Source organism: Nyctereutes procyonoides, unplaced genomic scaffold (genome assembly GCF_905146905.1).
Source record: "Nyctereutes procyonoides isolate TBG_1078 unplaced genomic scaffold, NYPRO_anot_genome, whole genome shotgun sequence".
Classification (NCBI taxonomy): domain Eukaryota; kingdom Metazoa; phylum Chordata; class Mammalia; order Carnivora; family Canidae; genus Nyctereutes; species Nyctereutes procyonoides.
Window position 1 is genome coordinate 17,038,571 of NW_026575020.1, and position 14,828 is coordinate 17,053,398.

Consider the following 14,828-nt stretch of genomic DNA (forward strand, 5'->3'; position numbering starts at 1 on the left):
AGAGTTCTAATATCAGAAGTAATGGTATTCTTACACTTTGAAATGAACAATGGAAAGTCAAAACTTTGTTGAATTGAATGTAGAGGAAGTATACACTGGAATGAAGTCAGTACTGCCAGGATTAAGTCTTCATTCCTTTTCATTAGGAAGAGTCTCTCCCATGCACACATGTCACCATACTAATAGGCAGCAGGAGACACTGTTGTACTGTTTTCTTCCCACCATGAGAGGCCTGAGGATGAAATCAGAGATCATCTGCTTGTGAATATGGGAGGAAAGAACCCATTTTCACTGCAAGGATTTAATGTGATGTTGATGGCAAGTGACATGATCACTGAAAACAGATGCCATATGGAGTCTCATTGATTGATGTGCAAATCTTTGACAGCAGAAACCCAGGTTGTCAGTTTGCCTTCATGGTTGTCTTATTGAGATCCAGTCAGGAAAGGTTCTTCTGTTGGGACATGAATCACTCTGACAGAGAACTAAAAGTTTCTTCTATCTGGTCTTATTATTTTCAAGTGTAAGCAACAGGGAGGATTTTTCTAAAGGTGAAACTCAGGAATTTCAAAATCCCCTTTAAAATAAATTATCTTCTTTAAATGAAGAACATTTTCACTAAATAGTTCATTAGACCTTGTTTTCTTGTTTCAAGCAACATTTTTATCATCCTTCTAGATGGTGGCTATCGCCCTCAAGGCATTTGCTAGTCTTCTACGTCTATGTGCGACAACTTTGGTTAAATGGGGATTTTGCAAAATGAGGAATCATGTCCCTCATGCTTTGGTGTGAGTTTGTATGCTGCCGTAGTACAAAGAAAACACATAACTTTACCATGTGCAGTAAAAAAGGGACTGCCTTGAATTAAGAAACCTCTCCAGAAGCAGCTGGAGGAGCCTCTCCACCTAAACTCAGTTTGGGAGGCTTGTGCACTTTGGTTTTAATTGGTGCAGTCTGATCAAGCAAATCAAAACAAGGAAGTATTCATAAGCTCTAGAGGGAATGGTGTTCTTTAGAATCTCAAAGAACTATATATTTTGTTAGATATTAATCATATGTGATGCTGTAAAGAAATGCACTTGGCAACAACATGAGATATGATGGCATTAGTGTAATGTGTGTAGTGGAAAGGTTTCTGAATCCAAAGCCTGTAAATACTTTATTCCAATGGTAGATCCTAATTATATTTTCTGAATTAGTTTTTGATTGCCTGGCTTATTTTATGTTTGTTTTAATAACATCTATTAAAGATTTTTCTACTATAAAAGCAGTACATATTTTTTGTTAAAACACTGGATAATTTAAGAAAAAACACCCATATTTTTATTGCCTTAAAGACAACCAATATATTTTCCTATGTATACGTATTTTTTTTTTTAAGATTTTATTTGAGAGAAAAAGCAACAGAGAAAGAGAGCACAAGGAGGGGAGAGGCAGAGGGAGAGAGAAAAGCAGACTCCCCACTGAGCAGGGAGCCCAAAGCAGGGCCCAATCCTAGGACCCTGGGATCATAACCTGAGCCCAAGGCAGACGTTTAACCGATTGAGCCACCCAGGCGCCCCCTACAGGTTTTTTTTTAAAAATATACCATATGTAAGATTTTGTATTCTGCTTTTTAAACTTAATATTCTATCACATAATATTTGTGTAAAACTCGTCCAAATTTTCTTTTATTAGCTACATTGATAATCAATGGATATATTGTTGTGTTCTTAACCATTTCCTCATTGATATTTACCATTTCCTATCATGTTAACTAAGATTGCAATGAATATTTCTCTTCAAAGTTGCATCTCTGAATCTTAGTTTATATTTATATAATTGGTTCCCAGATATATAATTATTAGGTTAAAATATAAAAACTTTTTAAAGGCTTTTGATAGAAATTGTGAAACCATTTTCCACAATGGTTATTTCAATTTGCACTCTCTCAAGCAGAATGTGATAGTATTCATTTCATGGCTCATTTAGATGGCTGATTATGAGGCCCAATGGAGTTTGAAAAGATGTAATTGCTGTTTGACTCTTTCCTTAACCACCCTTAATCTCTGCATGTTCAATTTTCTTCATTAATGAGATGAATTATAAAATATCTCACAAAACCATTGTGTGAAAAAGCAGTAAAAATAAATAGAAAATAACTCATAATTTAAAAACATGTACTAAGTTCCTGCTGTGCATGGGATTACTCTACTTATGAATATATTTTTTTCAATTGAGAACACCTAACAAATTTTTATTTTCTCTAAACAATAGTAGTCTAAGGAAGGAAAGGATGAAAAAAACCTTCAGTTAGAGAATCAAGAGACCCATTCTCTATTTTACTCTTTTACTAACTTGCTGTGTGACCTTGTATAAATTACTAAAGTCTTTTGGTCTCTAGTTCTTCATCAAGGAGTGCAGCGGATTTAATCAGATTATCTCTAAACTGCTTCAGGATCTAAGATTCTTTGATGCTATCCAAAGTCATTTTTCCAGAAAAGAATGACCCTTCTAACTACTCCTCCTTTCAAAATTCAAATGGAGAGTGCCTGCAATATTTATTTCTAAAAACTGTCAGTGAGTTCAAATGTGTATGACTGTACTGGGGTAACTTTCATGTTTCTATTCAGATTTACTTTAAAGAAATATCATGAGGAGAGCATAACCTTTGCTTGATCCTTTTGTGAGTTAAACAAAAACAGATGAAAGTTATAACAAAGAATCCTTTAAAAATATAACTATACTGCAATGTGCCAAATTATGCTCTAAGCTTTGTAGTGTAATGGTCACTGTTTTCAGTGAGAATTGCATAAAAGTCTTTGAGATTACAATTTGATGCTCATTCTACAACACAGAAGATATTTTACTCTATAGGGAGCATCATCTTATCTGGGCTATAGTGAAAACTTACTTTGTTTATTTCATTTTGTATACTCTTAAATATATTGCTAACAAGGAAAAAATCACATTTTATTTACTAGCAGGATTTTGTTATGGAAAATTTACAAAATTTACATTTTTTAATAACAGCTTTATTATGATATAATTCACAATTTTAGAGTGTATAGTTCAATGGTGTTTAGTGTGTTCACAAAGTTGTAAAACCATCACCACAAACTGTGTTTTAAAGACAAAATGAAAATGTGCAGACAATACACTAATTGCTTGCTTCTATTTATTAAATTTTGTATTATGTATGTCTATACTTTTTTTCACTCAAGACCTTGTTTAGTTGTAAGAATTTAAACTATTCAGAGTCAGTAAATAATTGGCTGTGTTATGAGCACATTTTCAGTTTTATTTGAAATCCACCATCTCTCCAATCCTACTTGGAAATCTTTTGTTTACAGAATAAAGAAAAACTAAAATAGTTGTATATATGTTGTGTCCCTCAGAAAAGACATCAACAAACTAATATTTTTATTTTTATTTTTTTTATTTTTTTTAAGATTTTATTTATTTATTCATGAGAGACACAGAGAGAAGGCAGAGACATAGGCAGAGGGAGAAGCAGGCTCCATGCAGAGAGCCCGATGTGGAACTCAAGCCCGGAACCCGGGATCACGCCCTGAGCCAAAGGCAGACGCTCAACCACTGAGCCACCCAGGTGTCCCAACAAACTAATATTTTTTATTTAACCTATAAATTTTCTGTGATATCCTTATCCACATTTGGAAAGCCAGTTGAACTCTAAATCTGAAATACACAGATGGGGCACCTGGATGGCTCAGTCAGTTAGGCATCTGACTCTTGATTAGGGCTTAAGTCATGATCTTAAGGTCATGAGATGGAGCCCTGTGTCAGGCTCTGTGCTCAGCAGGAAGTCTACTTGAGATTTCCCTCTCTCTCTCTCTCTCTCCTTCTGCCCTTTCCCCCTGCTGTGCATGCACGTAAGCAAGTGCTCTCTCTCTCTCTCTCTCTCATGAATAAATAAACCTTTAAAAAAATTAAAAATACACAGAAACACTATAAGGGTAGTAACTCATATATCATAATAACTCATTACGATATTTTAGAGAGATTAGGAACATTGATATTTGTCATCTTGTCTTTAAATGAGCATTGAAATATGTGAAAAACAAACCTAGCTTGAGGAAAATAATTTGACTCATAATGAGACTTAAAAATTCAGAGAAAAATGTGGGACAGTTAGCAGAGATCAAATAATTAGTTGAGAAATAACAAACTTGGAAATAGTGGGCATGATTTTCATTTTTGTAAAATTGGTTATTTCTGGGAACATTCTGTGTTGTATAAATGAGATTTATATATTAGTTGGAAGCTACTTAATAATGCAGCATTGTTTTTTAGGAAAAAAAGACTGACGCCCTCTGCTGTCATTTTAACTTCTTTCTATTTGTTGTCAAAAAAAGGAAGGAAAGGGGAAAACCCAAGCGAAGTCCTCAGGGAGCAATACTGGTAAATTCTGGCATCCACACTTCCATGGACTGAATCACCTGCCTCTATCTGACTATTTTATAACTTCACTCTGAAGTGAATTCCCATCATCATTAGAGACAAACATATTCTTTAAAAAAAATTATTTACTTATTCATGAGAGACACACAGAGAGAGGCAGAGACATAGGCAGAGGGAGAAGCAGGCTCCATTCAGGGAGCCAGATGTGGGACTCCATCCTGGGTCTCCAGGATCACACCCTGAGTCGAAGGCAGATGCTCAACCACTGAGCCACCCAGGCATCCCAAACATAATTCTTTTTAAAAGATTTTGTAGTGATAGAAATGTGTGCCTATGAAATTCAGAAAAAAATCATATGAAATGAAAGTATCATCTATTTGAGATTTCTCATGAAATGAAACCAAAATGGGTTTGTTTGGTAATCAGAGGAAATCTCAGCCAAAAATTCTTTTGGAACCAATGAGTACCTCCTTATTCAGTGAAGCAACTTAGAATATATGTTGACTGGACAGACTTAAAATTGTTATTTTTCACTATTTTATTGAAGCATTTGGAGAATTCCGGCTGTAGATGGCAGCATCACACTAATGCATCCTTTCTAAAGCCTCCGAATTTGTAAGAAAGTTGCTAAAAGCTCTCTGATGCCTAGAGGACTACAGTTCATTCACTAAAAACCAGACACTTCTTTTTTTTTTTGAAGGTGAAAACTTGCCTTGAGTCTGCAAGCATCCACATCTAAATTTACTACATTCAGATTTATCCCAAAGTTTTCAGCGTATTCTTTTAGTTGTGAGGTTTGGAAGACAAAATGAATGTGTATTTTATTAGAGCTTCTGAAAATACCAATTGCAGGGCCTTTGAAAACACAGATTTGTCAGCATTTCACATTAATGGGTCTTTTATTTGTTTGTTTTTCTTCCTGATTTATAGATAGCACCCCATTATAGAGGCAATATATCTTAATTTAAATAACTTTCAAGTTATTTATGACTGGCAATGACTTTGAGGCTGAGGTGTTTTACTTTGTTTTATTTTTGTTAACAGGTTCATTCTGGTGCTAGTGATAACAGTAGAGCCTAAAATAAAAGCAGTTTTACAGAGTTCTCTGGATGATTGGAGTAATCTAGTTAATTGCATGAAAGACTCCAATTTTTCTTAAAAAGTCTTTTTTCATTTCCAGCTATATTCTAACTTAAAATTTTAAAAGAAAATTATAAGTAATAAATGATGAAGACTCAGTATGTCACAGATATTATGTAAGGTTCTTTTATATCTTATTTCACTTAACTCTTATTACAAACTCACATTATTCTTATTCTGCACATGAAAAAGCAAGGGCAAAGGGATTCAATGACTTGCCCAACATTTCACAGCTAAAAGTGATGGAACCAGACTATCATGCAGAGTTTTTTTAATTCTAAGATCAGTTCATTCAAAGTGATGATAGCTGCTTCTCCAAAGAGAAACATAGTCTGGTAAGTAGGACATGAAAGATTTAAGACAGGAAAATGGATATAATTTGTAAGCACTTGGAATGGGTGATTTTTTAAATTTTGGGTTTTTTTTTCTTCCTTCAATAAATATTCATTAAATGTCTAGTACGTACTAAGCCCTGGAAAGGAACCAAGGAAACACCAACATAGTCTATAATACACAGTTCTTACCCTTTTATATAGTGTATGGGGGGAAACCAATACACAGATAGATAATTACAACGCAGTGATTCTATCCTTGCATTTAGTACGTTGTAATATATGGTAATATGGGAATACAGAGAGGGCAAACCTTACCTGACGTAGAGGGGAAGAGAGCCTTCCTGAAGTAACTGATATTTCAGTTGAGTCTTATAGGGTAGACTAGCAAATTGGAAGAGATAGAGGAAAGACATTGCAAACAGAAAAGCAGTATAAACCAAAGACAGTAATGGTGTGCACGTTAAATAATGTAGTTCTAATACTGAAGTGAAACATTTGAATTTTTTAGAGGGGGGACAGAGGGAGAGGGAGAGAGAGAATCTTAATCTTAGGCTTGATCTCACAAGCCTGAGATCATGACCTGAGCTGACATCAAGAGTCGGATGCTTAACCAACTGAATCATCCTGACACCCCTAAAGTGAATAATTTGGGAAATAGTTTTGTTGAGTTCAAAGGGAAGAGTCAGGGTCATTATTTTCTCATCAACCCTTAACAATAACCTAAAAATATTATAATAATACTAAATCTTAAGGACACTTAGATGACAACCTCAACCATCAAAAATATAGTTAAGAACCTAGAAGAGGAAGGAAAATAAGAAAACTGACATTTATTGAATGGCACTCATGTCATCTCAATACTGCACATTAATTCTGTGATATAAATAGTAATGTGTCTGCTTTATGACAAGGCTTAAAAATATTAAGAAAGTTTCCCATAGCAAGCTAGGGAATGGCAAAGCCAGAGTTGGGGCTCTGATGACTCTAAAGCCTGTGCTCTTTTTTTTATGCTTTTGTAGGAGAGGGAAAATTGTTTTTCCTCCTACCCTTCCAAGATCTTGACTGGAGCTCTATAACAAAAGATGGATTAACAAGAGAAAAGCATACAAATCTATTTAATATAAGTTTTATGTGACATAGGAGCCTTCATAAGGAAATGAAGACCCAAAGAAGTGATTAAACCTGAGTGATTTTATGGTAGGTGTGACGAAGAGTAGAAAGTCATGGGAAAATGTGATAGGACAAAAAGAGTGTGAGCTCAGAGTAGTAAACTGGGAGAAACTTAGTAAACTGCTTGTTGACCTCTTGGTGTCCATCTGTCTTCAGAGATAAGGATGCTCTTTTTTTCCAGGTAGAGAGAGGGCACCTCTCACATGAAGGTTTTATGACCTGATTCAGGGGAAGGTCAGAAAGTTCTTCCTGCACATGCTGTTTCTCAAATTCCTTCAGCTTAAAATATGCAATATGCCAAGATTAGATGCATATTTTGGGGTAGCATGTCTTGAACCCTGTCTTTTTTCAGAGTAGCCAAAAGTTAAGCATCACAAAGTCTATACAGTATGACTTCCTTACGCACTTTACTCATAGGAAAGTTCCTCAAACTCTGACTCAGGGGATTTACTTTTATAAATCAAATCCATTCCCATTGTCCACTCCTCATCATCTCATACATCAACTAAAATTAAATTCCGGGGGTGCCTGGGTAGCTCAATGGGTTAAGCATGCAACTCATGATTTTGGCTTAGGTCATGATTTTGAGATTGAGTCCTGACTCTGGCCCGGTGCTCAGTAGGGAGCCTGCTGGAGATTCTCTCCCTCTGCTCCTCCCCCAACTCATATGTGTGCATGCTCTCTCTCTCTCTCAAATAAATAAATAAATCTTTTTTAAAAACTGAACTTCCTAACCCTGTCTGGTCAGAGTTACCACCAGCACCACACTCCATACCACTGAAGTTATTTTTCTGAAACAGAACTAGTCCTATTACTTATGCAAACAAAAACTTTACTGCCTTCCAATTGCCTTTAAAACGTTCAAACTCCTTAGCATAATATTCAAGGCTATTTACTTAGCCCTGTGTTTTTCCATACATATGTCTGTTTCTTTCCTTCTTTCTGCCCTTCTCCCATTCCCTTTCTCTCTCTCTTTCTCTTTCTTCCCTTTCTCTGTCTTCCCCCATGTCTTTCTTGTTCCCGCCCTCTGTCTCTTGCTTTCTCCCTCATCCTCTCCTTTTTACCATGACTATAGTAACACTGGAATATTTATTGTTCCCTGAACATAGCATGTTCTCTTCCCCTAAAATGTACTTCCTATCCTTTTCTAGCTGATAAGATCTGACAAAATCCAATTAATCTTTCAAGGTATGGTTTAAGTGTCACCAACCCTGTGAAATCTTTCCCTGTCTCCCAGGATTAAATTAATACTTCCTACTTTATACTCCCACAACACTATTCTTACTTTTATCAGTGCCCTTAGCAGTTTATTTTACAATTAGTTATATACATATATGCTTGTTGAATTATGAGCATGCTCATACCATCTTAGAATAAGAGAGTCATATTTCTTCCTCAAAAAACTAAAATAGTGAATACTCAGAATGTTTATTGAATGCATAAGGCTCAGTTATCTGAATTCACAGGGGCATTAAAAATAATGAATTAGGAAAAGAAAGATGAGATTATAAGTTATGATAGGCATCCTGATTATAGCAAAAAAATGATAGCCTTGAGCATGGGGAAGATAGAAAACCACATAAAACACAAGTAACTAAAAATACCGATCTGAGCTTATATGTTATGGAATTGAACAGCAAGTTTATTTCAGTGTATCCTGAGGTGGCACTGTTACCACCCAGTACATTTTAATTGACGATAAGATTAGTGATCCTGTATTATTATGAAAGCATTTACAATTTGTTCTGTATGGTGTGTTTAAGAAAGCATGATGGCATAAGGATAGACATATAGATCAATTAAACAGAATTAAGAGTTCAGAAATCAACCCATGTGTCCATGATCAACTGATTTTTGACAAGAGTGCTAAGATTATTCAATGAGGGAAAAATAATCTTTTCAACAAATAGTGCTAGGACAGCTGGACATGCTAGCCACATGCAAAATAATGAAATTGGGTTCCAATTTCATACCATATACAGAAATTAACTCAATATGGATCAAAGACCTACATCTAAGCACTAAAACTATACAGCTTTTAGAAGAAAACTCAGGTGTCAATTTTTATAACCTTGAATTTGGCAATGGATTCTTAGATATGACACCAAAAGCACAGGCAACAAAAGAAAGAATAGATAAATTGGATTTCTCCAAGATTTGAAACTTTGTACATTAAAAGACACTATCAAGAAAATGAAAAGACAACCTAAAGAATGGGAGAAAATATTTGCAAATTATATATCTGATAAGGGTCTGGTACTCAGAATATATAAAGAACTCCTACAATTCAACAAAAGGACAAACAACCCAATTTCAAAATGAGCAAAGGTCTGGAATAGACAATGGCCAAAAAGCTCATGAAAAGATGTTCAAAATCATTTGCCATTATAGAAATGCAAAACAAGACCACAATGAGATAGCACTTCACACACACTAGGATGGCTTTTTTTTTTTTTAAAGGAAAATAACAAGTGTTGGTGAGGATATGGAGTAATTGGTAGCATGAATATAAAATGATGCAGCTCCTACGGAAAGCAGTTTGGTGGTTCTTCAGAAAGTTGTAGAATTATCATATAACGCAGCAATTCCACTTCTAGCTATATAACCAAGAATTGAAAACATGTATTTGTAGAAAATGTTGTATACAAAATATCAGGGGGTGAACTTTGGTGTTTGATAGTTTTATAGATTCTTCAGGTATCCCTACACCTCACCCCAGTCTCATAACTTAGGTACATGATAAATGCAACCTTTCCTTTCACCCAGGAAAGATATGTGTTCTGGCATGGAGTGTGATCATAAGCCCCTGATCCTCTCCTCCCTTCTCTCACTCTGTCCCCTTTTTTGTGCTCATATTCTCAACTACAATAACTAAAGATGGACCAGAGGTTTGGCTCCAATTAGTATCCTCTGGCCCCTGAGCCATTAGGTTGACAATTCATTTATATGTCTTTCTGCTAACTCATGATCTCACTCAATAGCAGTATTTTTCTGGGTGGTATTTTTTGTTGTCGATCTTTATGCTTAAATATGGGTTCTTATTTTTCTGAATCATTGTGTCAATAAAGGTGTAGTTGGTTAGGTAAATACAGAGGAGATAAATGAACTAAATCCGAACCTGTAGAAACATTCTATTTTCAATGCTTACAGTAATGACTTGCACATTTGTAATATTTCTTTCTGGCTCCTTTTCTTGGTAGGTATTGAGTCTGGAAGTAAAAAAAAAAAAAAAAAAAAAAGAGAGAGAGAGAGACAGAGACAGAGAAAGAGATAAACAGGGAATGCTTCCCCTTAAGAGTCCAAAACATCTAAAATGAAAGTTGGCCTTTGAGTAACAAAAAAATGTATATGAAACACTTAAAAGAAAACAAGTACCTAATAGTTCTCAGGTAGAATTAGTCACTCTAATTTTGTAATATCTTCCAAAGTGTGCTTCTTTGAACTTTCAGTTGAAATGAGACCTGTGTTAATTAGCATGCAGCTTCTTGTCTTGGAGATCAACACATTAAAAACCAGGTGGATAAGTCCATTTCAGTGTTAATCTAGGGTGTCTGAAGCTTCTCTTAGCTCTAAAAATGCTTTAAAATATCCAACCCTCTAGCTCTATAGAAAGATAAGTAGTTTGTAAAGGAACGTTTCAGCTTGTTTTTGCTTCATTTTCATTGTTAGTTTTTATAGAGATAATAGTTCCCAGCAATGATTGTTTCCAGTAAAAAGAAGTTCAAGGCAGATTGAAAATATTTTTGAATGAGCTCAAACAATTTGCAATTTATGTAGAGTGCAGTACTCTCTTACTCATAGGTAATATTGTTTAATCATTGTTAACATGTTAGGTATAAGATCAATGATTTCTGCCTGATAATACCTTGCACTTTAAAGTATATTTAGTGTTTACTTACCATCTGGTTTTAATGTGGTGGAGTCATAATACATAAAAGAGAATATTCACCAGGCCCATCTTTTGGGTTACACCCATTAACACAAAAGTTGTAATGTTTTCCAAAATGCCTTCATTTAATTACCAGTTATGCTGAACTTTTCACAAGTTGCATCAATGGTGAGTCACATAAATTAAAATCCACCAATGTATACAATAGAACAAAAGAGAGGGGCAAAAGAAGTTTCAGCCTCTAGACAAAAGTAGAATTTTCAAAAGGTATAAAGAAAAAAACCTTTTGTCAACTTCCCATCCTATAGAAGAGCTGTAAGAAAAATACTAAAGAGTCTAGTACCATGTAAACATTAATAGAAACTAATATTTCAGCAGGTGTGCATGTTGCTTTTTAAATTGAACAGAGTAATCCTTTGATCATGTCTCTGAAAATGTTTTCTTTCCCAGATATGTTGCAGCAACTTTTCTTAAAGGTATAGTTACCCTTTCTGGAAATTTCTTGATGTCATTATTATTTTATGTTTAAAAACAATACAAATCCTTAAAAAAAAGCGGAGGGGGGGGAATCCCTGGGTGACTCAGCGGTTTAGTGCCTGCCTTCCTTCGGCCCAGGGCATGATCCTGGAGTCCCGGGATCAAGTCCCACATCGGGCTCCCTGCATGGAACCTGCTTCTCCCTCTGCCAGTGTCTCTGCCTCTGTCTCTCTCTCTCTGCACCTCTCATGAAGAAATAAGATCTTTAAAAAAAAAAAAAAAAAAGAATTTCTACTTACATAAATTTACAAAATTCTTTTTCCTTTTAAAGATTTATTTATTTATTTATTTATTTATTTATTTATTTATTTATTCATGAGAAACACAGAGAGAGAGGCAGAGACATAGGCAGAGGCAGAAGCAGGCTCCCTACAGGAAGCCTGATGCAGCATTCTGACCCAGGATCCCAGGATCACGACCTGAGTTGAAGGCAGACACTCAACCACTGAGCCACCCAGGGGCCCCAAATTTACTAAATTTTGTTATTAACCATGTTATTAACTGATATTAAGTTTTATTGTAATCAGAATTTACTTTTCCTTGTAGTCTAGTTTAAGGAGTGACATTAACATATTTATGTAGTGTGTATAGGATGAAAGATATACATGATACCATAATGATAGACAAGTAAACTATCAAATTAGAAGAGTCATTTAAAAAAACTATAAAATTGGTGATATAATGGTGTGTTTTAAAGGTATCACCATTGCAAATGTTTTTAAAAGTTTCGCTTTTTTCCAAGTTCTGTCAATACCCTTACAGGTATAGCCTAAGGACAAACTTCTACTAATACTCTAATTCAAATCTGCGTCATATCCTGCCTCCTAGCTAGGCTTCCTGCCTCTCTCTAATCTTATCTTCTCCTAAATCTGTCATCTACATTGCCCCCAGAAAAATTCACCTACAACTTCCTGCTTAAAATTTCAGTATTTCTTTAATATGCATGCAAGACCTCTGGTCCCTTATTGCCCAATCTTATCTTCTGCATCTCTCTATTTAGAATTTTATGCTCTAGTAATACTGGATTTTTTTTATTATTACATACACACTTATGTTATTTTATATTTTTGGTGCCTTTTTTCTCATTATGTTCCCTCTACTTGGATTGCACTTCCCATGGATCTTTGCTTGGCTAACTCTTACTCATCTTTTAAGAACCCTATTCAGGCATCATTTGATCCTGAGGTCCAAGGTTGAATTTAAAATCCTTTTCTTTGTGATCCCATAATGATCTCTGCAAATCTCTATTTAGTATATTACATTGAGATCATTTGTGTCTGTATAGAAGATCTACCTACTTTCTTTTTATGTCATTAGTGCCTAACACTAAACTTAATGCATATATTTGCATGTTTTCTGAAGTCAACATATAATAGTGTGTAACAGTAGGTAGAGTTTTTTTCTTGTTTATAGCTTTACTACTTTTTAGTTAATTGCCTTTGAGTAAATCACTTGCCTCTTTAAAAGAATTTTTTCATCTTTAAAATGAAGGTAACAATTGCTAATGTTTACCAAACACCTGCTGTTATTTTTCTAAGTACTTTGCATGTGCACACAACAGTGCTATGAGGTAGATACTATTAGAAATGTAATGAAAACTGAAGCATTAAAAAAGACATTTAACCATTTTGTATTGTTAGTAAATGGGGAAGCTAGGTTTCCATCCTAAGCAGTCTGATTCCAGAATCTATTCTTTTAACAATTACACTAGGCTGCATGATAGGAATGAGATTATTAGACTGAGTGAGATGCCAGTGAGAACACTTTGTAAAGCAAATGGTATTATGCAAATAATAGTAACTACCATTCTGGAGCTCTACTACATGTCCCATACAGTACAAAGGAATTTTCATATCATATTAATTAACATCATAATTGTATTGATGATATATTAATTATAATTAATAACACTACTTGATTTATCATAGGTACTATTGTAATCTCCCCTAAAGATAAAACAAAGAAAAGATTTGGGGCAAAGATTTGGGGCAAAGAAAGATTGTATAGCAATAGGTGGTAGGGCCTGAATTCAAGCACAGCCGTCTCAATCTGTAGCCAGTGTGCTTAACCATAATGTTGTGCTGCCTCTCACGTATTATAAACATGGTCGTTGTGTTCTCCCTACACATGAATTTTGTCACATCAGTCTTCCCATTTACACTGTATGTATCTGAAACCATATGCTCTAATCAAAGAGAGTTTATCCTATTTGGAGACTAAAGGAGGTGTTACAAAGCAATGTATATTGTCATGCCAATGAGGACTTTCAGGATTGGCACCTATAAATAACCAGGTTGCTTCCTCAATATAGGTATGTGTTTAAAGATAGAATCACACATATACTAAATGTACTTACACATATGTTGTAATTGGTAAAGGAAATCATGAAAAATTCAATTGTGAGTTAGAAATCAAAGTATCAAGTTCATTATTACCTAATTCATTACTTCTTAAATAAGAAATACCAACATTATATCCTCTTCTGAAGAATTACACCTTATGAAATAGTCAGAGACATTTTTTTAAAATCCTAAATTGGAATCCACTGCTTAGTGGAAATAGGGAGATATGAACTCCAAACACCCTGCCTTTGTGGGGTCAGGTGAGAAAATAGAGTGATTTCATTTTAGTGCTGGTTTTTAACATTTAATTTCCTTTTATAAAAGTAGTTTGACCTTTGTGGAACATAGGAAATATAAAAAGACTGAAAAAAAGCCCAGAGTTTCATTCCCATCTTCCAGAACCATCTTCTCCAAAGGACCCCTAGACAAGACCACCTGCTTTAGCATTACTCAGCTGTAGTCAGATGGAGAAAATTCAGATGGAGAGACTTATATCTTCTAACAGCAAAAATACAAAGTGAATCTCCTGCATGAGAGACCTAGCAGCTATATACTTGGCATAATATGGCATATTTACCTAACAGCTTGCTATGTGCATAATATATGAAGTTCCTTTTCATGGCTGTTTGTTTCTGTTGGACTGTATGTGTTAAAAAATAATATAAGGTCAAATTCCATAGAAAAGCATGGTTCTGATTGAATTTCCAGTCTCAAACTCTGGATCTAAGCCAGTAGAATCTGGGAATGTGGCAAGGATAGTATGTCTTACATTGCAACACTCAAAAGTGACTACTTAGGTTGATTAACTAGTAGTAAGGATAGGTTTGGAAAGATATTTCAACCAGACTAATTAGCAAGCAGTTAGATGTGACAGAAAAGTGAGTAAAATATATGCCATCTCTCTGGTAGGGAGCTATAAGAATGCACTGGGAAAAGATGAAACTAAGCAAAATATATGCTGGAGCGATACAGTGAGAAAAGTTAGCTCCATTGTATGACTCATGCTGTTTAAAA